At 42.4% G+C, this 22,692-nt stretch overlaps 1 protein-coding gene and 1 pseudogene across 1 annotated transcript in view; one reads left to right on the top strand and one right to left on the bottom strand.

Moving 5' to 3' along the window:
• The window catches only part of CRACD (capping protein inhibiting regulator of actin dynamics), a 60,087-nt gene extending 45,347 nt beyond the window's left edge, over positions 1-14,740 (bottom strand). The window contains exon 1 of the mRNA XM_022563706.2: positions 14,627-14,740. The gene's annotated coding sequence lies outside the window, so the exon portion shown is untranslated. The remainder of the gene's footprint in view (positions 1-14,626) is intronic.
• Positions 14,741-19,201: 4,461 nt separating this feature from the next.
• On the top strand, positions 19,202-20,592 carry LOC111169476 (coiled-coil-helix-coiled-coil-helix domain-containing protein 2 pseudogene; annotated as a pseudogene).
• The last annotated feature ends 2,100 nt before the right edge of the window (positions 20,593-22,692 follow it).

The raw sequence follows: 22,692 nt of genomic DNA, 5'->3' as shown, positions 1-22,692 counted from the left end.
CACTGAACCACTCTGGCTCTATGAAACGGAGTCCCTGCAGTGCAGGGATTTAGCGCTCAGACTCAGGCCAGTGTGCCTCCTTGTGAAACCTGGTTCTCCCACTTCTAGCTGTGTGGCCTTGGGCACGTCACTAAACCTCCAGGTGCCTCAGTTTCCTTATCTGTAAATGAGGATGATAATAGGACCTACCTCATGGAGCTTTTGTTAGGATTAAATGAGTTAAGTTCTTATAGAAGTGTTACCTATTATTATCAAATGTCACCCTACTTCAAACATCCTGTAAGGCAAACCCAACCATTCAGTTCCCCAAATACCCTCTCTGGGCTCTATCACTGCATGGGCTCTTCCTCCCCATGGATGGACTGCCCAATGCCAATCTCTCAGTTCAGGTCCTACCCATCCTTCAAGGTCCAGCTCACATCTTATCAACCCCCACACAGCCTTTCCTATTTCCCTGGAAGAAGGGGATCTTTTCTCCCACTGAAAGCCCTATGCACGCATCTCTTGTTACATACATGTCTATGTTATGGTTACTATAATCATGCCTTAAATGAGAGGGAAAATAAAAGTGCTTTGCATGTTGTAAAATGCTCCACAGATGTGATTCTAATAATGATAATGGTATCATCTTGTCTCCACCACAGTACTAGGAGTTGCGTGAGGGCAGGGATCACATCTGTTATCTTTGTTTCTCCCACAGAACTTTACCAAATAAAGTTTGTGAATAAGTTTTTTTTCAGTGGATGAGTAAAGGATTAACACTGAAGGGCAGTTAACCGGATGTGTTTCCCACGGAGAGGTCACTGAGGGAGTGAAAGCATGATGCAAACATACTGATGGGAGGAGGGGGAACATTTTCTGATGGTGGGTATTGTTCAGGGAGGGCGGGCCTATGTAGGAGGCCATCAGAGAAAGTTCTGAGAAGCCAAAGGGTGGGCAAGTCAGGATGTTCAGCACCTTTAAAGGTTCCTTCCAGGCCTCCTTTTCAACTCAAACCAGGGAATTGCTCCAAGCTTTGTTTCCCACCTTCTATTTCATGCCATCTCTCTCACCCACCAAGTTTTTCAGGTTTCATTCCGTGTCATTTATAGTTCTTTGCTGCAAGTTAACAGAAACTAACTTTGTCTCACTCAACCAAAAGAAAATCTACTAGATGAACAGTGAGGGCTCAAAGAACAATGAAAGCTAGAGTCAAAGCTTGGAGACAGACAGGGGTAAAGAAAGGTCTAGCGGTCTAGGCATGAGGAACCACAGCGGCCATCACACGGTGCGAAGATCCCGGTTACAGGCTGCTCTCGTGGTTGTGTCCTTACTTCCTGGACCCACCTGCCAAGTCAAAGCCCTAGGAGACAAAGACTGATGGGCCAGGCTGGGTCACATGCTCATGCCAGGCTTCAGCGGGAGGGCGAGTAAAAGATCTGGCCCTTTTGGCTTCTGTCCTAGGAAGCAGGCACTACGTCCTGTCATAAGGGCACACAGCAAGGCAAAGTTGATTCCCTGAAAGGAAATGTGGGTGCTGTTGAGAAGAAGAACCGGATGCTAACAGCTGAATCACCAAAAACAGCCATCACACTATGCGTTTGGATCTCCTTTGGATTCTCCTTTCCCACCTAGCCCCTCTGCATGGACAGCTCATTCGAACAGTTCTCTGGTGTTCTGATATCACTTCTCCCCCAAGAGGCTGCCTTTCTCTCTTCGTGGCTTATGCTGCTGCCTGAGAGCAAAGGATGACACGCCCCATGCTCCTAGGATGTCCAAGCCCAGGTCCAGTGCCCTATGCCCATGCTTATCTGCAGAAGTGTTAGAGATCAGACAGAGGGTGTGTGATGGGCCTGTGGCCTGGAGCTTAGGCACTGGAAGGTGACAGTGAAGAGAGAAGGTGAGAAGGAAAGCAAAACAAAGTTATCCCTTAGACATGCTATTCCATCCTTCACCCACTGCGCAGTTAGTGCTAAGGAGCGCAGGGAGGAATCAAGCAGAGCCATCTTCATTTTAAGTTCTGTTGTCTGGAACTACTGTTTGCAGTGGGGTCTGCTGTGAAAGGAACAACGAAAAGGGAGGGAAAGTTTGCTGGGGGAGGTGTTTCTGGGCAAGGTCTCCGCATGAATAAAATGTGACACAGGACAGGGATGATCCCCTTTCCATTCCTGGTCTGTGTCGTCTGCATGTGACACCTGGAGCAGTGGCAGCCATCTTGGAGCTATGAGGAAACAAGCCTGAGGACAAGAGCCTACTCCCTGAAAATACGAGAGAAAAAAAGGAATCAGACTGGATCTTGCTGATGTTGCTGGGTTGCTTCATTAATGGACCTTGGAACTTGGAAAGTCTTCCAGACTATCAGGAATCAGATAATGTATTTCCTTACTGTTGAAGAAAGATACCAGTAGAAGTGTTTTCTGTTACAACTGAAATCATCCTACCTGATACAGTCTTCTAGCCACTACTCTAAACTCTGGGCACATCTAAGACCCACTGACATCATCTAACCTTGTAGTATGAGCCTACAGAGGGAAATTCTCCCCACCCAAAAAAGGAGAAGGCTCTCTGCAGCTGCACAGTTAACACATGTCTCAGGCCAGCCCTCCTACTTCTCCTTTGTCTTTTTTGGACAAGCATCATGTAATTTGGGACCATAGATATTGGGTAATTACCATGGCAATGATTAGGGATTCACTTCAGGAATAAGGAAATATAATTATAGTCCAATTGCAGCTTGTTTCCATGACAACAGGGGCAATTGTAATTGATCAGCACTTTTCTTCCTAAGCAGATCCGTGAGTCTCATTCAAATGAAATGCTAAAAAGCAATTAACTATCCTCATCAAACAAACTAGAGTTGCTGGAAGAGCCTGAAGTCAGGTTACATTTTGTGTGGTGTCTTGGAGGTTCATCCTGGACTCTGGTAGTTTATGAAAATATTTGGTACTCAATAGGCTATAGGGTACCAAATCACCTAATAATTACAATAGAAACAGGATACGTCATAAAAAATTCAAGGAAGAGGAAGAAAGTCTGGAATCTTAAAACACAGATTCTCAGAACTGGAAGTCAAAGGATCATCTACTTCAGCCCCTTAGCTCAGTCCCATGCCTAGATCACGTAGGATGAGCAATCGTCTAGCCTGCCTCTAACGCTCTGTAGGGGTTCCACGGGCTTCCATGCTATCTGTTCCACTCCTCAGATGCCCCACCTGGAGAAAGAGGTTTTCATAAACCTCTCTAGCCAGGCTTCCCTGGTGGCGCAGTGGTTAAGAATCTGCTTGCCAATGCAGGGGACACGGGTTCGATCCCTGGTCCGGGAAGATCCCACATGCCCGTGGAGCAAGTAAGCCCGTGGGCCACAACTACTGAGCCTGTGCTCTAGAGCCCACGAGCCACAACTACTGAAGCCCACGTGCTCTGCAAAAAGAGAAGCCACCGCAATGAGAAGCTGGTACTCTGCAACACCCGCGCACTGCAACAGAGTAGCGCCTGCTCGACGCAACTAGAGAAAGCCACGCACAGCAGCGAAGACCCAACACAGCCAAAAATAATAAATAAATAAAAATAAATAAATTTATTTAAAAAAAAAACAAAAAAACCTCTCTAGCCACTGTTGGAATCAATTTAGTCTTGGTCTATGCTCTGGAAATAGAAAGCTAGTTATCGACAACCTCTTTATCTCAGTAGTAATATTATGTCCTGCATTTGTAAAGTACTTTTTTATAGCAGATAGTGTAATGTCATGTGCATTTTTTTGTCCTCATAATAATCCTTGAAGACGGCATATCCATTTAACAGATAAAGAGGCTGGCTTGGTTAAGGTCACACAGCTCATGAGTGAAAGCACCTGTATTCACAAGAGGACCCTAGCTCCTGATCTGCTGCTCTCCCACATCTTGTATCTCCAATAATTGCCGAAACTGATTCATCATACTTCTTTCCCCCAGACTTACTCAGCCCAGCTCTATTTGTTCTCCTGCTTAGTCCTAATTTTCATGCATTTAATGCTTTTGTACCTCTTCTCTACTCTCTGTTCAATTTCAGCACATTCCAGGTTCCTATGGATAGAGGATAAATGATCAAGTAAAATAAGTCTTTTCTGACGTCATCTTCTGAAAAGCAGCAAGGCCAAGGGACCTAAGCACACGTGGTAATCAGGGAGCCTGAGCTTCACTGTAATTTCACTGGTGACATGCTGTCTCGCTACACCAACCGTGTAATTTTCCTTTTCCAGCAGGTAAGAGGGACAGTGATACTCTTCATCATGATGGGAAACTGAAGGATGAATTAGACGAACACAGACTGGTACAGTGGGAAGAGTCAGTATGGTAACAAGAGCAGGATTCATGTACTCATTCATTCAATGAATAATTACTGAACGCCTGCTATGTGCCGGGCACAGTGCTAGAGGCTGGAAATACGATGGAAGGCAAGGCATGCAGGTCTGCTTTTACGGAAGTTGTGTGAACATTGGTGGCAGGGGTCCTGATCTAGGCTCAGGGGGCCAGAGAAAGCTTGCTCCCTCGAGGAAGGTGCATTTGCGCAGAAAACTGAAGGATGAAGAGGAATTAGCCGGGGGAAGGAGGTGGAGATGGGGGTGGGGCTGTTCTAGACAAAAGGATTACCATGTGCAAAATCAGCTGACCTGGAGTCCAGTCATATCTCTAACACTAGCTGCACTTGTGAAGTGAAGGTACTGGATCAGCACTAAAAACGACCTGAAATTGTAACACTGGTGTGCACGCACGCGTGTGTGTTTGTCTATGTCTGTGTGTGCTGGTGGCGGGGAGAGACTACTGAATAAGGGTCTCATACAATTTACATTATTGGGGGGGGCAGGGGTGTGGGGTCAGCCAGAGGCACATATTTCAAGTAGGCAGCCTCAAACATGACCTGTATCTTTCCCCAGGTCCTCTCTCCGCTATCAAGATGCCCACGGACCCCCCAATGCAGGGCACAAAACCCTCAAGTAAATGGGAGCAGCTGCTTACCCTTCCAAGCTAGCCTGTTACACTCTGCACCTATGTCCTACTTCAAAATTATCCCTTTCTGTTCCACCTCAAATTCCTACCTCCTATTTTAGGGTTTCAGAGGAGGAAAATACGCCCCTTGTCTCTCCTGCCAACATGAACTTAACCACCTCAGCCAGGTATAACCTCATCAAGGCTACATTTATTCCTTTCTTAAAAAACATCTTAAACGGGTGGGGTCCGCGCAGTCCACCCGGAGGATTCAACCCGGCAGCGGGTCTGGCTGTGCTGGCGGCCCCAGCGGATCTTTCCTGCTCCCCGTTCCTCCTGACCCCTCCCCCAGCCCTCCCTCCGCCCCTCGCCTCTCCCTCCACGTCTCCGCGGGCGGGTGCGGGTGCGGGGTCGCAAGGGGGTGGGCGGGGCCGGGGGTGGGGCCGGCGGGGGACTGACCCCTGGTTGGTGATCGGCCGCCACCAGGCGCACTTCCACTGCAGCAGTGTGCTATGACCAGCTCCGGGACGGCTGGGAAGGCCGGCAGGGAAGGTTGCTCGGGGGAGCCCTGTCATCTCCACAGCGGGCCCACTCTCCCTGACAGTTACAGCCCCCCAGCAGCAGAGTTATAAATATATATGCACCCAACATAGGAGCACCTCAATACATAAGGCAACTGCTAACAGCTCTAAAAGAGGAAATCGACAGTAACACAATAATAGTGGAGGACTTTAACACCTCACTTACACTAATGGACAGATCATCCAAAATGAAAATAAATAGGGAAACAGAAGCTTTAAATGACACAACAGACTAGATAGATTTAATTGATATTTATAGGACATTCCATCCAAAAACAGCAGATTACACTTTCTTCTCAAGTGTGCATGGAACATTCTCCAGGATAGATCACCTCTTTGGTCACAAATCAAGCCTCAGTAAATTGAATAAAACTGAAATCATATCAAGCATCTTTTTTGACCACAATACTATGAGATTTGAAATAAATTACAGGGGAACAAAACGTAAAAATCACAAACACAAGGAGGCTAAACAATATGTTGCTAAATAACCAAGAGATCATTGAAGAAATCAAAGAGGAAATCAGAAAATACCTAGAGACAAATGACCATGAAAACACGATGATCCATAACCTATGAGATGCAGCAAAAGCAGTTCTAAGAGGGAAGTTTATAGCTATACAAGCATACCTCAAGAAACAAGAAAAATCTCAAATAAACAATCTAACCTTAAACCTAAAGGAACTAGAGAAAGAAGAGCAAACAAAACCCAAAGTTAGCAGAAGGAAAGAAATCATAAAGATCAGAGCAGAAATAAATGAAATAGAAACAAAGAAAACAATGTCAAAGATCAATAAAACTAGAAGCTGGTTATTTGATAAACAAAATTGATAAACCATTAGCCAGACTCATCAAGAAAAAGAGGGAGAGGACTCAAATCAATAAAATTAGAAATGAAAAAGGAGACGTTACAACAGACACTGCAGAAATACAAAGCACCCTAAGATACTACTACGAGCAACTCTATGCCAATAAAATGGACAACCTGGAAGAAATGGACAAATTCTTAGAAAGGTATAATCTTCCAAGACTGAACCAGGAAGAAATAGAAAATACGAACAGACCAATCACAAGTAATGAAGTGGAAACTGTGATTAAAAATCTTCCAACAGGGGCTTCCCTGATGGCACAGTGGTTGAGAGTCCGCCTGCCGATGCAGGAGACATGGGTTCGTGCCCCAGTCCAGGAAGATCCCACATGCCACGGAGCAGCTAGGCCCGTGAGCCATGGCCGCTGAGCCTGTGCGTCCGGAGCCTGTGCTCCGCAACGGGAGAGGCCACAACAGTGAGAGGCCCATGTACCTCAAAAAAAAAAAAAGAAAGAAAGAAAAATCTTCCAACAAACAAAAGTCCAGGACCAGATGGCTTCACAGGTGAATTCTATCAAACATTTAGAGAAGAGCTAACACCCATCCTTCTCAAACTCTTCCAAAAAATTGCAGAGAAAGGAACACTCCCAAACTCATTCTATGTGGCCACCATCACCCTGATACCAAAACCAGACAAAGATACTACAAAAAAGAGAAAATTACAGACCAATATCATGAATATAGATGCAAAAATCCTCAATAAAATACTAGCAAACCGAATCCAACAACACGTTAAAAGGATCATACACCATAATCAAGTGGGATTTAACCCAGGGATGCAAGGATTCTTCAATATACGCAAATCAATCAATGTGTACACCATATTAACAAATTGAAGAATAAAAACCATATGATCATCTCAATACATGCAGAAAAAGCTTTTGACAAAATTCAACACCCATTTATGATAAAAATTCTCCAGAAAGTGGGCATAGAGGGAACCTACCTCAACATAATAAAGGCCATATACGACAAACCCACAGCAAACATCATTCTCAATGGTGAAAAACTGAAAGCATTTCCTCTAAGATCAGGAACAAGACAAGGATGTCCACTCTCACCACTATTATTTAACATAGTTTTGGAAGTCCTAGCCACGGCAATCAGAGAAGAAAAAGAAATAAAAGGAATACAAATTGGAAAAGAAGAAGTAAAACTGTCACTGTTTGCAGATGACATGATACTATACATAGAGAATCCTAAAAATGCCACCAGAAAACTACTAGAGCTAATCAATGAATTTGGTAAAGCAGCAGGATACAAAATTAATGCACAGAAATCTCTTGCATTCCTATACACTAATGATGAAAAATATGAAAGAGAAATTAAGGACACACTCCTATTTGCAATTGCAACAAAAAGAATAAAATACCTAGGAATAAACCTACCTAGGGAGACAAAATACCTGTATGCAGAAAACTGTAAGACACTGATGAAAGAAATTAAAGATGATACAAACAGATGGAGAGATATACCATGTTCTTGGATTGGAAGAATCAATATTGTGAAAATGACTATACTACCTAAAGCAATCTACAGATTCAATGCAATCCCTATCAAATTACCAATGGCATTTTTTATGGAACTAGAACAAATCATCTTAAAATTTGTATGGAGACAAAAAAGACCCCGAATAGCAAAAGCAGTCTTGAGGGGAAAAGATGGAGCTGGAGGAATCAGACTCCCTGACTTCAGACTATACTACAAAGCTACAGTAAACAAGACAATATGGTACTGGCACAAAAACAGAAACACAGATCAATGGAACAAGACAGAAAGCCCAGAGATAAACCCACGCACCTATGGTCAACTAATCTATGACAAAGAAGGCAAGGATATACAATGGAGAAAAGACAGTCTCTTCAATAAGTGGTGCTTGGAAAACTGGACAGCTACATGTAAAAGAATGAAATTAGAATACTCCCTAACACCAAACACAAAAATAAACTCAAAATGGATTTGAGACCTAAATGTAAGACCAGACACTATAAAACTCTTAGAGGAAAACATAGGAAGAACACCCTTTGACATAAATCACAGCAAGATCTTTTTTCATCCACCTCCTAGAGTAATGGAAATAAAAACAGAAATAAACAAATGGGACCTAATGAAACTTAAAAGCTTTTGCACAGCAAAGAAAACCATAAACAAGACAAAAAGACATCCCTCAGAATGGGAGAAAATATTTGCAAACGAATCAACAGACAAAGGATTAATCTCTAAAATATATAGACAGCTCATGCACCTCAATATTAAAGAAACAAACAACCCAATCCAAAAATGGGCAGAAGACCTAAATAGACATTTCTCCAAAGAAGACATACAGATGGCCAAGAAGCACATGAAAAGCTGCTCAACATCACTAATTATTAGAGAAATGCAAATCAAAACTACAATGAGGGATCACCTCACACCAGTTAGAATGGGCATCATCAGAAAATCTACAAACAACAAATGCTGGAGAGGGTGTGGAGAAAAGGGAACCCTCTTGCATTGTTGGTGGGAATGTAAATTGATACAGCCACTATGGAGAACAGTTTGGAGGTTCCTTAAAAAACTAAAAATAGAATTACCATATGATCCAGCAATCCCACTACTGGGCATATACCCAGAGAAAACCATAATTCAAAAAGACACATGCACCCCAATGTTCATTGCAGTACTATTTACAATAGCCAGGTCATGGAAGCAACCTAAATGCCCATCGACAGACGAATGGATAAAGAAGTTGTGGTACATATATACAATGGAATATTACTCAGCCATATAAAGGAATGAAATTGAGTCATTTGTAGAGTCGTGGATGGATCTAGAGACTGTCACACAGAGTGAAGTAAGTCAGAAAGAGAAAAATAAATATCATACATTTATGCATATATGTGGAACCTAGAAAAATGGTACAGATGGACCAGTTTGAAGGGCAGAAGTTGAGACACAGATGTAGAGAACAAACGTATGGACACCAAGGGGGGAAAGTGGCAGGAGGTGGGGATGGTGGTGTGATGAATTGGGTGATTGGGATTGACATGTATACACTGATGTGTATAAAATTGATGACTAATAAGAACCTGCTGTATATATAAAAAAAAAAAAAAACTAAAAAACAAGGAAACAAAATCTTTTTGAGATGCAATTCCAAAACCATAAAATTCATCCTTTTAAAGGGTACATTTAAATGATTTTTAGTATATTCACAAAATTGGGCAACCATCACTGTCACGTAAGTTTAGAAGATTTTTATAACCCCAAAGAAACCACGTACCCATCAGCAGTCACCCCCACCCTACCACGCACCTGGCAACCGCTAATCTTTCTGTCTCTGTGTATTTGCCTGTTTGGAACATTTCATATAAATGGAATCATATAACAGGTGTTATTTTTTTATTTGGCTTCTTTCACTTAACGTATTGTTTTCAAAGTTTATCCATGTTATACCATGTATCAGGATTTCATTCTTTTCCATTCCCAAATAATATTTCATTGTATGGACATGCGCCATGTTGTATTTATCCATTCATCTTTTGATGGACATTTGGATGGTTTCCACTTTGGGGCTATTATGAATAATGCCGCTGTGAACATTTGTAAACTAGTTTTTGTGTGGACATATATTTTCATTCCTCTTGGGTATATACCTAGGAGTGGAATTGCTGGGTCATATGGTAACTCTATGTTTAACATTTTGAGGAGCTGTCAAAATGTTTTCCAAAGTGGCTGCATCATTTTACACTACCAGCAATGTTTGAGGGTTCCAATTTCTCCACATCCTCACCAACACGTACTATTGTCTGTCTTTTTTATTATAGCCTTCCTAATGGGTGTGAAGTGATCAGGTCAGAACCTGCATCCCAGGGAGGGGATTCAGAGGGAAAGGCAGATTATACGGGCAGAGAACCTCCCTGGGGAGTGAGGGGTTCAAGCCACATATTGGGTGCCCCAGTCCTGGGGTCCAACACAGGGGAGATGAGCTCCCTTGGCTGGTTGGAGGACCAGTGGGACTAACAGGAGGGCTGTGGGAAGCCTGCAGTCTCCTCAGGAGAAGTAGGTACATTGAAATGCAAAAACCCTAATCTCGTATTTTGTAGTCTGTTTCAACTTTATTAGTCAAATGGTTTATTTGTGGATTCCTTAGGATTTTCTATATACAGGATCATGGTATCTGCAAATAGATAGCTTTTATTTCTTCCTTCCCAAAATTGATGCCTTTTATTTCTTTTTCTTGCCTAACTGTCCTAGCTATAACCTATGGTATAGTACAGCACAGTGTTGAATAGCCATTCTTGTCTTTTTCCTGATCTCAAGGGGAACACATTCATTCTTTCACCATTTAGTATAATATTAGCTGTGGATTTTTGTAGATGTCCTTTATCAAGTTGAAGGAGTTCCTTTCCATTCCCAGTTTTGAGTGTTTTTATCATGTAAGGGTGTTGGATTCTGTCAAATGCTTTTTTCTACATCAACTGAGATGATCATGTGGTTTTTGTCCTTTATTTTATTAACACGGTGTGTTATATTGACTGATTTTTGTATATAAAACAAACCTTGTACTCCTGGCTTAGATCCCATTCGGTCATGGTGTAGAATCCTTTTTTATATGTTGTTGGATTCAGTTTGCTAGTATTTTGTCTGGGATTTTTTATGTCTTTATTCATAAGAGCTATTGGTCTGTAGTTTTCTTTTGTGTGTGATGTTTTGGTGTTAGGGTAACACTGGCCTCACACAATGATTTGGAAAGTTTCCTCCTATTCTATTCGCGTCACACTCATTCTTGTGTGAAGTCTCTGCTCATGTCATTCCTGATCTGAAACACCCGTGCCTTGCCTCTCAGCACTCCAAGTCCTGTCCCTTGTTGGGAGACAGCTCAAGTTCTCCTCATTCCTGAGCCCCTTCCTATCTGCTCCAGCCCCACAGTGAGCTCACCCTCCATGAAGCCCCTTCGGTTCTCACCATGCTTACAGCTGGCGCTTACTGTAAAGTGCTGTAGCTATTCGTGATCACAGTAAATGCCAGGTGTTAGGCAGAAATTGGAAGTAGGACAAGTGGTGTCCCAATAAGTAGCAGAGCCTCCATCAGGCAGCTGAAGGCAGGAAGATACCTGAGCCTGGTGACCCAGGACCAGCAGGACAACTCAGGGCCATATGACTAGCTCCCTAGTATGGCCACAGCAGAATACAGAGGCAGAATAGCAGCAATGCACTCATTACTGCTTGAATAGTGGCTCAGCAACTTACTAGCAAGTCATTCTCTAGCCCTAGTTTTCTCATCTTTGAAATGGGAATAATAACGTCAATCTCAGAGTCACGGTAAATATTACGGGAATTCACCTATGCAAAACACATTGTATTAAGTTTAATACGTGGTAGCTTTAATATACACCAATGGATATTCTCTGTGAAACAAAAGTTTGTGGTTAAATCTTGGAAATGCTGCAAACTACATCCCTCTTCTTGGAAATTCCCAGGGCACACTGGCATAGTAAAAGATCTGAAAAGTCCCATGTAAAGAATCCTATTTAATTCATTTTGGTCCAGGATTTCCCAGATCTCTTTGTCAAACTGACCCTCTCCCCCTTTTAAATTTAACATCTATTCAACACACTTTGGGAAACACAATATTAGCTGTATTTAGTTACTAAAGGAAGTCACATTCAATTGTTAAAAACTGATCACGTTTTACTGTTTTGCTTTTCCCATAGGCATGTATAATTTAAAAGTAGTAGCCTAGGAGAAATAAAGGCTTCTAACCTAGAGAGAACAGAATGCTTTGAAACCCAAAGGAAATGAGAAATTTCAGGCAGAAGGAGATCAATAAAGAGCTATTTTTGGCCATGGAGACATTTCTAGAATTACAGATTCTTAGAGTTTGACAGCATGTTAAAGTTCAGCTCCTTTAAATTCTCACCTAGTGCAGAAGTGCCCTTCATCAGTTCCAATGCCTCTGGCACATACCCAGCCTCCCCATTTTTAAGCAGCTCTAGTAATTAAGAAATTTTCCCTCACATTGGGCTGAAATCTGCCTCCTTGGAACCTCCACCAGAGATCATGTTAATGGAATTTTGACTTTTGTGCTGTAGTGAGAGCTGCCCATTTTGGAAATAGCAAATAAAAGGCACAGACATTTTTTGAATCCTTACGCAATGTGAAGTAACATATCTGTTAATTGAACAGTGAACTGAAAATAAGAATTGTTGGAAGCAACATTTTTCATTTTCTCCATCTGTAAATAGGGCGAATAATCAAAAGTTCAGCCATACTGTAAGTGATGCATGTAATATTTACTTTGTGGGCGGAATTATTTTTCAATTGGAAGTTTCTGAGTAGGAAGAGGGAATATATATTTTAAGCAACTTCTGTTTTCCTATTTTTTTAATTTTAAAAACATTTAAAGAGCCTTTTTTAAACTCATCGTCCCAAGCTTATCCTTCTAGCTTCCTGTATTATACAAATAGGTATTAAATAATTAAAATATAGTATATGTCTCATAAATATAGGTTTACCAATAAGAACAGGTAACATTACCTACATTTAATGGAAATGTAGCTGTTTGATCCAATGTAGATTTCCCCAAGGCGAATCTTAAAATCTTTAAGTTTTAAAACTTAAAACCTTAAGGAAAACCCAAAGGGGTAAAAAGAATACCACTTAAATGGGAAGAGAACAAGGGTCTAGGGTCTTCTAAGAGTCTAATAAAATTCAGCAAGAAATCAGAGACTTGACAAAACCATAACCTGTTATAAAAAGGACAAGTTGTGTTTTCATAGGACAGTCCTTCCAAAGGAGAACTTTCCAGACTTGATCTCAGATTTTTCCTTAAACTGCTGCTTGGTCACATTTTAGTATCTGTACCTCATTCTGATGCTGTGAAGCAAAAAGGTTCACATTCTTATTTTGCAAGGGAAGAAACCAAAGTAAAGTCAAACCTGATTCGTGCTGGACAATACTTAATTCTCTATTGATACTAACATTCCAACAATTGGGTTAGTTTGGTGCTAGCTGTGTTCTCCTTTCAGTGAAATTGTTCTCTTTGGTTAAATTCAATAGTTTCCCTAATAAAGACAATGGAAAACCAATATAGGCCTGTGGAGGAAAAGAGTCAGCATTACTTAGGGCTAACAAATGCTGTTGTGGGCACTGTAATGCTTAACGTGCACGGCTTGCCTGAGGATTCTGTAACCTGGGCTCAACTGTAGTTGACAACACTATACTCACAGACAGACCACCGAGGCTGTTTTCGTCTTTGTCCTTCAAACACAGTGAGAATATCACAGGTTACATCATCTATGCCTTCAACACGTACTAGGGCAACTTAATGCAGTGCCAGTCATTCATAGGAAACACTTTTTGAGTGCCTAAGGTGAGGCTGAATAAAACCTGGTCCCTGGCTTCATAGAACTGGCAGCTGAGTGAGAGAGACAGACTAGCCGATCAATCATTTCCAGAGAAAGTAACAAGTTCTTTGCGGGAGCCACTCAGTCAAGGGCAAACGAATCAGAGCGGGTAGTGGGAAAGGGCTTCTCAGAGGAGCTGACTTCTGAGCTGTCAGTAGCAGAACATAACCATCTCTGACTTCAATTCCCAGCACTCAGGTGAGAAAGTACCTCCTTACCCTGCTTGCCTGAGTTCTTGACACGGTAACAGCCAGATGCAGTGCCTGTGCTCTAAGAGGAAGAGAAAGAGAGAGAAAAGAGGAAAGAGCAACGAGAAGGAGAGAGAGAGAAGGAGAAGGACGACGAGAAGGAGACAGGAAGGGAGGAGAGAGAGAGAGAGAACAAGAAGCAGAAACTAAAAGCCCCATTGTACGCAGGGTCTGGAAGTTGCTAGACATGGCCAGGGGGATGAAGGGTGACACCCTGTGCCCCAGCAGTTTGCATCCTCAACGCGGGTGTAAAACCTAGTGTACGAACCACCCTTCCTCCTTGCCAGGCAATGGGACAGGGGGACGTGGTCTCCTCCAACTCAAGGAGCTTGGGTTGAGCCAAAGCAGTGAGCTGCTGCCTTCCACCCCCAGCGAGGGCAGCAAGATGAAGGCACACATCCCTATGCTCTCCCACAAAGTGAGGCCAGACACGTATGCTAATTCCCCGAGGAAACGTCTCCGCACAGAGCGCACCACGCACCCCAGTCCTCCACCTTCCCAGAAGTGGAGCCCATGAGGATGCCGCTCTGCCTCCTTCGGGACCCCACTCCCCACCCCGGAACTCCGCTGAAGGTCAGAAAAAAAAGTGCGAGTGATTACCTCAGGCTGTCCTCCAGGGTCTCCTCATCGGAAGAGAAGGTCCCATTGCTGACACTCGGGGGAGAGCGACACTTGCGCCCTGCAGACGCCTCCCGGGCCGTCGACGTGCCTTTCTTTTTCCTTTTGCCAAACAACTTCTTCAAAGGCTGGAATTTGCCTCCCTTCTTCTTGTCTGTGGATTACAAGATAAACACAGGCTGCAGTTTGACAGGGCTGCCCCTCTGAGCCTAGAGCGAATTACCACCAGGCTGCGAGCCGGGGCAAAGGGCGGCCCGGCTGTTGGAGCCAAGAGCCACCCGGCCGCATGCCAGCGCCGTTGTTGGGCAGCTGGTGCGCGCAGCAGCCGCAGCAGCGGGCGAGGCGGGCCCCGGGCATGGGTCCTCCGCACCCCACCCCACCCCACCCTGCCCCGGCTCTCGACAAGCGCCCGCGGGCACCACGAAGGGCTTCCAAGCTTCACGGTGGTCGGCAGGGCATCCCCTGCACGTGCCACACGAAGCTGCTGCCTGCTTTCTTTTAACAAAGCAGATGGCCAGGGCCCCTTTCCATGGAAGAAGCTGAGAAAAACACCTATGTCAGACAGGTGGTTAAAAGATTTATATATCTATGTATGTGACTTACATATATATATCATCTTCCCTGAGAATCACTCTCTTTCAGCCTTTGTTAGGTAACCGAAGATAACTGCTAACTCATGGCATAAGCTTTGTCCCCAATTCCCTCCATCCCCATGTATTTCCAGTTTATTCCTCTTGTCTCCTTTTAAGATCTACTATGAAGAGCCCCCAGAGGAGCTGCTATGGACATCTTTCCATATATTACTTGATCCAGTCAGGACCCAGGCTCACTGCCAGCACTTTCTACAGATATTTTAGGTAATACCTTTCAGTTCTGCTCCTTCAGATACAAATCCCTCCAAATTACTCCATTCCTACCCCAGAAAAGAAAGTGTAGATCACCCTCTACTAGGAGAAGTATCTTTTCAGATCTTTCCTTTTCTTTAAGAAGCTTAAAGAGTCATTTATCCAGTGGTCAATCTTTTTTTTTAATTATTTAACCCTTACTATGCACAACTGCTCTAAGACCTTTACAGATATTAACTCAATTATCTTCAAAACAACCCTGGGAAGTATATACTACTAACATCCCTATTTCACGGATGAGGAACCTGAGGCCCAGAGAGATGAAATTACTTGTCTGTGTCGTGGGAGACATATCTTGGAAGCTGAAGTCAGGAGCTTTGAGGGAAAAGGAGAGATGAACACTCACAATGTGTATAGAAAAGTACTTGCACAAAACACACAGGTACGAGCCCGCAGCTGGGTATCAGAGCCCCCAGATCTCTGCTGGCCAGAGTCTACAGAGAGATCTGGGTATAAAAATGAGGTTAATGATGTTCAAGGTAGTCATCTCATTTCCTCTGGTGATCTGCAGTTCTGGCCTTACTAAGAGTTCACAGAAAATCTGACATGAGGAAGAAACTACTTTGTTCTGAGCTGTGGCGTGAGACAGTGAGGAAGCAGTAAGTATAATCACCAATTACAAAAAGATAACAGTCTGGGGCTTCCCTGGTGGCACAGTGGTTGAGAGTCCGCCTGCCGATGCAGGAGACACGGGTTCGTGCCCCGGTCCAGGAAGATCCCACCTGCCGCGGAATGGCTGGGCCCATGAGCCATGGCCGCTGAGCCTGCGCGTCCGGAGCCTGTGCTCCGCAACAAGAGAGGCCACAACAATGAGGTCCGCATACCGCAAAAAAAAAAAAAAAAAAAAGATAACAGTCTGGAATCCTTAGTATAAATACAAACACGCCTTCAAACTTCATCGATCCCTTAAATACCATACTGTATCACCCTTAAAAGGAAAGGAGATTTACAACATAGCAGATGCCCCCATACATAAGGCACTGTGCCAGGCATGTAGTCCTCAGAGTTAAATTATTTAACAGACAAGGAAATGTGCAATATAATTGACATCATATCATTTAAAAAATGGTAAAAAAAAAAAAAAAACCCAAAATTGGAGGGTTTAATTTCAGAATGTCTGTATGTTTTCAGTGGTTATTTATTCAGGAGTATAGGCCAGAGATTTTCACGAAACCTACTTTTGGTTCCCATCAGTAAAATCTCCAAAGGCTAATATAAAAAATTATAATCAGTAGTTTTTGAAGACCACCACAGAATATTAGGGAAATGTTAGAAGAATTGATTCTATATAAAATGAGTCAATTTAAAAAATTTAAATTAAAAGAATTCTATAAGGTGCCACAAGTATCATTACATTACTATAGAATTGGTCTTTGGCACTGTCTGATGAAATAAGTGAGTACTTTCTCTACAACTGTCCAAGGCTCAAAATATGTAAGTGACATCTGATTTCTAAGTTTGACAGCATCATAGTAAATGGTCAAACAGTCACTTATGCTACATTTCACTTATTTCTGAGGTAAAATTCTTTTTTTTTCCTTTTATATCAATTGTTTTTTTTCCCCACTGTAGAAATACCTAACCCCAAATTCTCTAATCAGAAATATTCTAAAAGACCATAGCAAAATTCTAAAAGAATCAGTTATGATAACATCATTACCTCCAGCCTCGGCCCACAAATCTAGCTTTTAAGCTAAGTAGAGAATTTTAGAATGTTAGAATTTACTGATGGGGGAAAAAAGTCATCCCTTTCTCTAAAATCAAGGTGGATTTGGTGGGGCTCAGTTGAGCTGGAACCAAGAGAGTTAACTATAATTAAAGGCAAATTAAATTACAGTTTCTTGCATGGGTATTTAACTAATGGGTGACTTGGTCTACATGGTCAGCCAAGAAGGCTGATGAGGGCCTTTGTAATGCTCGGTGTCTTTTTTTTTTTTTTAATTGGGGTATAATTGATTTACAATGTTGTGTTAGTTTCTGCTGTACAGCAAAGTGAATCTGCTATGCAAATACATATATCCACTCTTTTTTAGATTCTTTTCCCATATAGGCCATTGCAGAGTATTAAGTAGAGTTCCCTGTGCTATACAGTCGGTCCTTATTAGTTATCTGTTTTATATATAGCAGTGTGTATGTGTCGATCCCAATCTTCCAGTTTATTCCTCCCCCCATTACCCCCTGGTAATCATAAGTTTATTTTCTACATCTGTAACTCTATTTCGGTTTTGTAGATAAGTTCATTTGTAGCCTTTTTTTTTACATTCCACATATAAGCAATATCATAGGATATTTGCCTTTCTCTGACTTATTACTTCACTCAGTATGAGAATCTCTAGGTCCATCCATGTTGCTGCAAATGGCATTATTTTGTTCTTTTTTATGGCTGAGTAATGCCTCAGTCTTTTTTTTTTTTAATTTATTTTTGTCTGCCTTGGGTCTTTGTTGCTGCGCGTGGGCTTTTCTCTAGTTGTGGTGAACGGAGGCTACTCTTCATTGCGGTGCGCGGGCTTCTCTTTGCGGTGGCTTGTCCTGTTGCAGAGCACGGGCTCTAGGCGTGTGGGCTTCAATAGTTGTGGCACATGGGCTCAGTAGTTGTGGCTCATGGGCTGTAGAGCGCAGGCTCAGTACTTGTGCACGGGCTTAGTTGCTCCGCGGCATGTGGGATCTTCCCGGACCAGGGCTCGAACCCATGTCCCCTGCATTATTAGTAGGCGGATGCTTAACCACTGCACCACCAGGGAAGTCCTGCTTCAAGTGTCTTGAATGGGGGCAGCCACCAGATAAAATATTTGCTGCACTGGTCATATTGGGGGGGCGGGGCAGAAAGTGAACAGACAGTCTGGGAGAGGACACCAGAGTATGGAAGCCTCAGCTCGGAGAACTTGGTGGGCTTCATGAGGGTACAGAATGGCCTCCTTCAGGTGACCTATCTGTAGAGCTGGCCGTTTGAGGACTGCTTGTAATCCAGGCAGCCTAGTACTTTGTGCTGCATGTTACATGGGCAATCACTTGGCATGAGTCCACACACATCATCCTGGAAGACGTGTCAAAGTCCAGATGTCAGATAGCACGCTCCCTTCTCATAAATTACTTGGGAAAGGCTGCTTCATCAATGCCTTACTTATTACCCGGAAGGTAAAAGAACAGTAAAACCTACCTGAACTCTCCATCCAACAAACAATCCTCTTACCATGAGAAAAAAAAGATTCTAAGTCCTAAGAACACCAATCTTTCTTCGGAGGAGGAGTCAGAACACAGAAGCTTTTGTTAGAAGTCTGCTTCAAAGTCTTAGTGTTTGGTGACATCTCAGTTATAAAAAAAAGAAATTTCCCCATTCTCATTTCCGAAATTAATTATACATTCCTGTCAGAAATATCTATACATTTTAAATAAAATTTAAAAGTTTATTTTTATGATTATTTTATTACTGACTGTGGCAATTAATTATTTTTCCAGGATTAACTTTAGAAAAAACTCAGTAATTGCAACGAGGTCCACCCAACATTCGGACAGCAAACTGTGATTTAGCAACATTAATAGGGAATAAAATTTTATAAATCAGGGAAGGAGCTATACTCTTATTTACTTGATTCCCCAATTTTCTTCTCAATGTTTAGGTCTAAGATCTTTTATATCAAAAAAGCGAGTACTAAGAAGCAGCCCGGGTCTCCTCCGAGTCTCGCTCTTCTAGATCCCACTTCGCCACGCATTTAAGATGCCTCGTGGAAGCCGAAGCCGCACTTCCAGCGTGGCCCCTCCGGCCAGCCGGGCACCTCAGATGAGAACTGCACCCAGGCCAGCGCCCGCCGCTCAGCCACCCACAGCGGCTTCACCATCTGCTGTTGGCTCCCCTGCTGCTGCTTCCCGGCAGCCAGGTCTGATGGCCCAGATGGCAGCCACTGCAGCCAGCGTGGCTGTGGGTTCTGCCATCGGCCACACTCTGGGTCATGCCCTCCCTGGTGGCTTCAGTGGAGGAAGTAATGCTGAGCCCTCAAGGCTTGACATCACTCACCAGGAGCCTCGAGGAACCCAGCCTGCACAGCAGCAGCAGAGTGTCCCATGCTTTTTTGAGGTGAAATAGCTTTTGGAGTGTGCCCAGAACCAGGGTGAACTTAAGCTGTGTGCAGGTTTCAGCGAGGTGCTGAAAACAGTGCAGATTGGCGAACGGGTTAGCTTCATCAAGAAGTTCCAGTTGGAGGCATGAAAAATCATCTCTCATGACCACGTTGGTTTAGCATTAAAAATATAATTGATAGTGAAGATATAAAGTGTGAAGCCACCAGTTAAACCTCTCCTCGATCATTAATAGCTTTTGTGCTTCAGGACTGCAGTGGAAGAGGGTATTCTCACCATATAGAAGCTCACGGCGATGGTGTTGAGTTTGGGGCTGGGTGCGTGTTTGTGTGGCCACTTAAACATGCTTTTGTTTGTGAATTAATTAGACTAAAGTGATTTTCTTTCCAAAAAAAAAAAAAAAAAAGCAAGTACCTAAATTTTATGAAGCACTTGCAATTCTATGCTACAACCACCATCATGAAAACCTGAGCATGTATGCGCACATAGCCACTCGATAAACTATTTTATGATCAGTTTATGATTTGGGGGCTGTAATAACTTGTCTGTCTCCCTGGAATCAGCTGGATTAAGTGCACGGTCATCAACAGCAGCTATTTTTCTTGACAAATAATGCCAATTGTCATTGTGAATATATTTGTACAGATGGGGCCTAAAAGATCAAAGCAATTTTCACAATGCAGTAAAACAGAGCATTTCTGCAATGCTATTAACATTCCAAAATACAACGGTCATATAGAAGGAATATGGCTTCGCAAAGTATTCTCTAACATTAAAGTATTTAGAATGGCATTTTAGAAGTTTACAACAGAAATTTACTTTTGTTGGGTGGTTGGGACAGTGGGGAGAGGAGGGGAGGGAGAAGAAAGAAATGTTATTTCTACTAAATTTTTTTTTTTAATGACTGCAGCTCTAGTTAGGGGTTAAGCATGTAGGCCCCAGAGATGAGAGCAGTTGGCCTGAATCCTGATCCCATGTCTTACTAGCTATGAAACATCTGCTTACCAGCCTCTGTGGAAATTGACCATCTTAAATGGTAAGATTGAGTTTATAGGAGAAAAAACAGTGGGTATCACATTTTCTTAATATTTCAGCATTTCTCTGCCATAATTTTTCACATGAAAGAACCTATATCTGCACATACACTGCTTCAGGGATCACAGTAATTTTCATTCTTTAAGTACTGAATTGAATTAATTTATTTTCATCATCCAATAATTACTTTAGGGAATTTGTTTTCATTTTAAAAAGTACTCACTATCCATTATTTCATGGATATAATTACATACCATTTGATGGCTGCATCATCATAATTGCTAGTTTATATAGAAGATTCTAAAAATTAAAAATCGCTGGGCAAGTCAAGCAAATCTGATTCATTTTCCATTTGTCATAAGAATGCACTTCTTACATTTTCATTTCTAAACCTAAAATAATAAAAGCATACAATTTCTCTGCATTGGATTTATACGCTACACTTCCAAATGAGAAACAGAATTTCCTCTCATAGTTCTTCTGGAGCATCATAAACGCCTTAGTCTGGAGTTTCTCAGAATGTGCTCTGTGGGTCGGTACCAGGTTGTTATTCAAAGACCAGTACATTTGAGAATCCACGTAAAACAAAGTTAAACATGCTTCTTTACTATGGGACCTTTCAGAGTCTTTACTATGCTGATATCATTATTGTGCTCCAGAAGGGAACAGAATACGCAGTGCTGCCCAAACTTGACTTTCTGGACATCCATCATGACTAGTGTTCCTCTGAACACACTCGGGGAAACAATGTCTTCACTATTTCTTTCAAATACCTTTTAATTGCTTTAGGTACCATATATTTTATACACACTAAATTCCTCCCCTAAATTCCGGAGCACACTGCTCAGTAAACATGAGTTTACATTACTAGAGTGTACGTCTAGCAATCTTTTTTAACTGAACAGTTTCTTCTCTAAAGTATTCTGATGTTCCAGGGCTAAGAAAAGCACTGCAAAATTCCTCTTAAATTAGTAAAATTATAGGATTCAGGCAACTGCTGTGTACCGTGTCCTAACACGATGCCTCACACAAAACAGACACTCAGTATACAGATGGACTGTTCCCTATTCCCTTAGAGCTAGACATGCTTTAGAAATCAGAAGTTTTCAGATTGTACAGAGGCATATTTAAACCCCAGTGGGGTCTGTGACAGTGCTTTACAATCAAATGCAGTGTTTCTGGAAAACATTTATATTCACCTTACTTTTTGCTAACCAATGAATTTGCGCCAAACTTACAAAGAACCTTTGGGAGTTTGAAAGTACAGATAAAGGGTGGTGATCTCTTTAGGCAGCACCGTCAGCCCCGTAATCACACTTGTTCTGAAAATGCAAGTTTGTTCCAATGTGATTGACATGTTATCCCATCCACGAGAAACACTGAGTGCGGAAAACTGCACTCAGCTGAATTGACCTCCACATACACCTCCAATGTCTACCAGTTCCCGCAGATTGCCACCTGTGTTATGAGATAAACCCAAGCACATGTGGTATTACCGCTTTCTGTCCAATTTTGGGAAAAAACCCCTTCCACAGCCTCACGATAACTCACAAGTTGCAGCCATCCGATGCTCTAGTCCACGAGAAAACTTTATCTTTTTCAAGGTAAAGTACTATATACATTGGAGTATTGTTTTATTTCATCATCATTTAACATGTGTAAAACTGTGCTACAATTTTTATTAGGTGCCTACCCTTTTAAATAAGTCACAATTTTCTGTGTTGTGCTCCTATCCCATTTTCCCATTAGCCCTTGGTTTTCACTTTGTGATTCTGCATAGCTCATTGATTTTCAGCAATACATACGTCATGTTATAGCAAAATTGACTGTACATGCTAAGCAGAACCTACTGAAATAGGTTTGTACTGTATTTACTAGGTCTAAGCAAGGACCAATCGTTTCTTTGGCCCTTTATTTCTCCAAACCACATTAATTGTTCATTTTTCTGGTTTTTCCCATTGGACTATCTCAGAACCCCCTTTTACATGTTTCACAACAATTCACAAGAGAAACCAAATAATACTGAGAAGCAGT

The sequence above is a fragment of the Delphinapterus leucas genome, chromosome 5, assembly GCF_059928025.1.
Source record: "Delphinapterus leucas isolate spDelLeu-1000000601 "Yukka" chromosome 5, BTC_Dleu_Yukka2, whole genome shotgun sequence".
NCBI lineage: Eukaryota > Metazoa > Chordata > Mammalia > Artiodactyla > Monodontidae > Delphinapterus > Delphinapterus leucas.
Note: the sequence above shows the minus strand (reverse complement) of the source record. Positions and strands in the feature narration are given on the sequence as shown.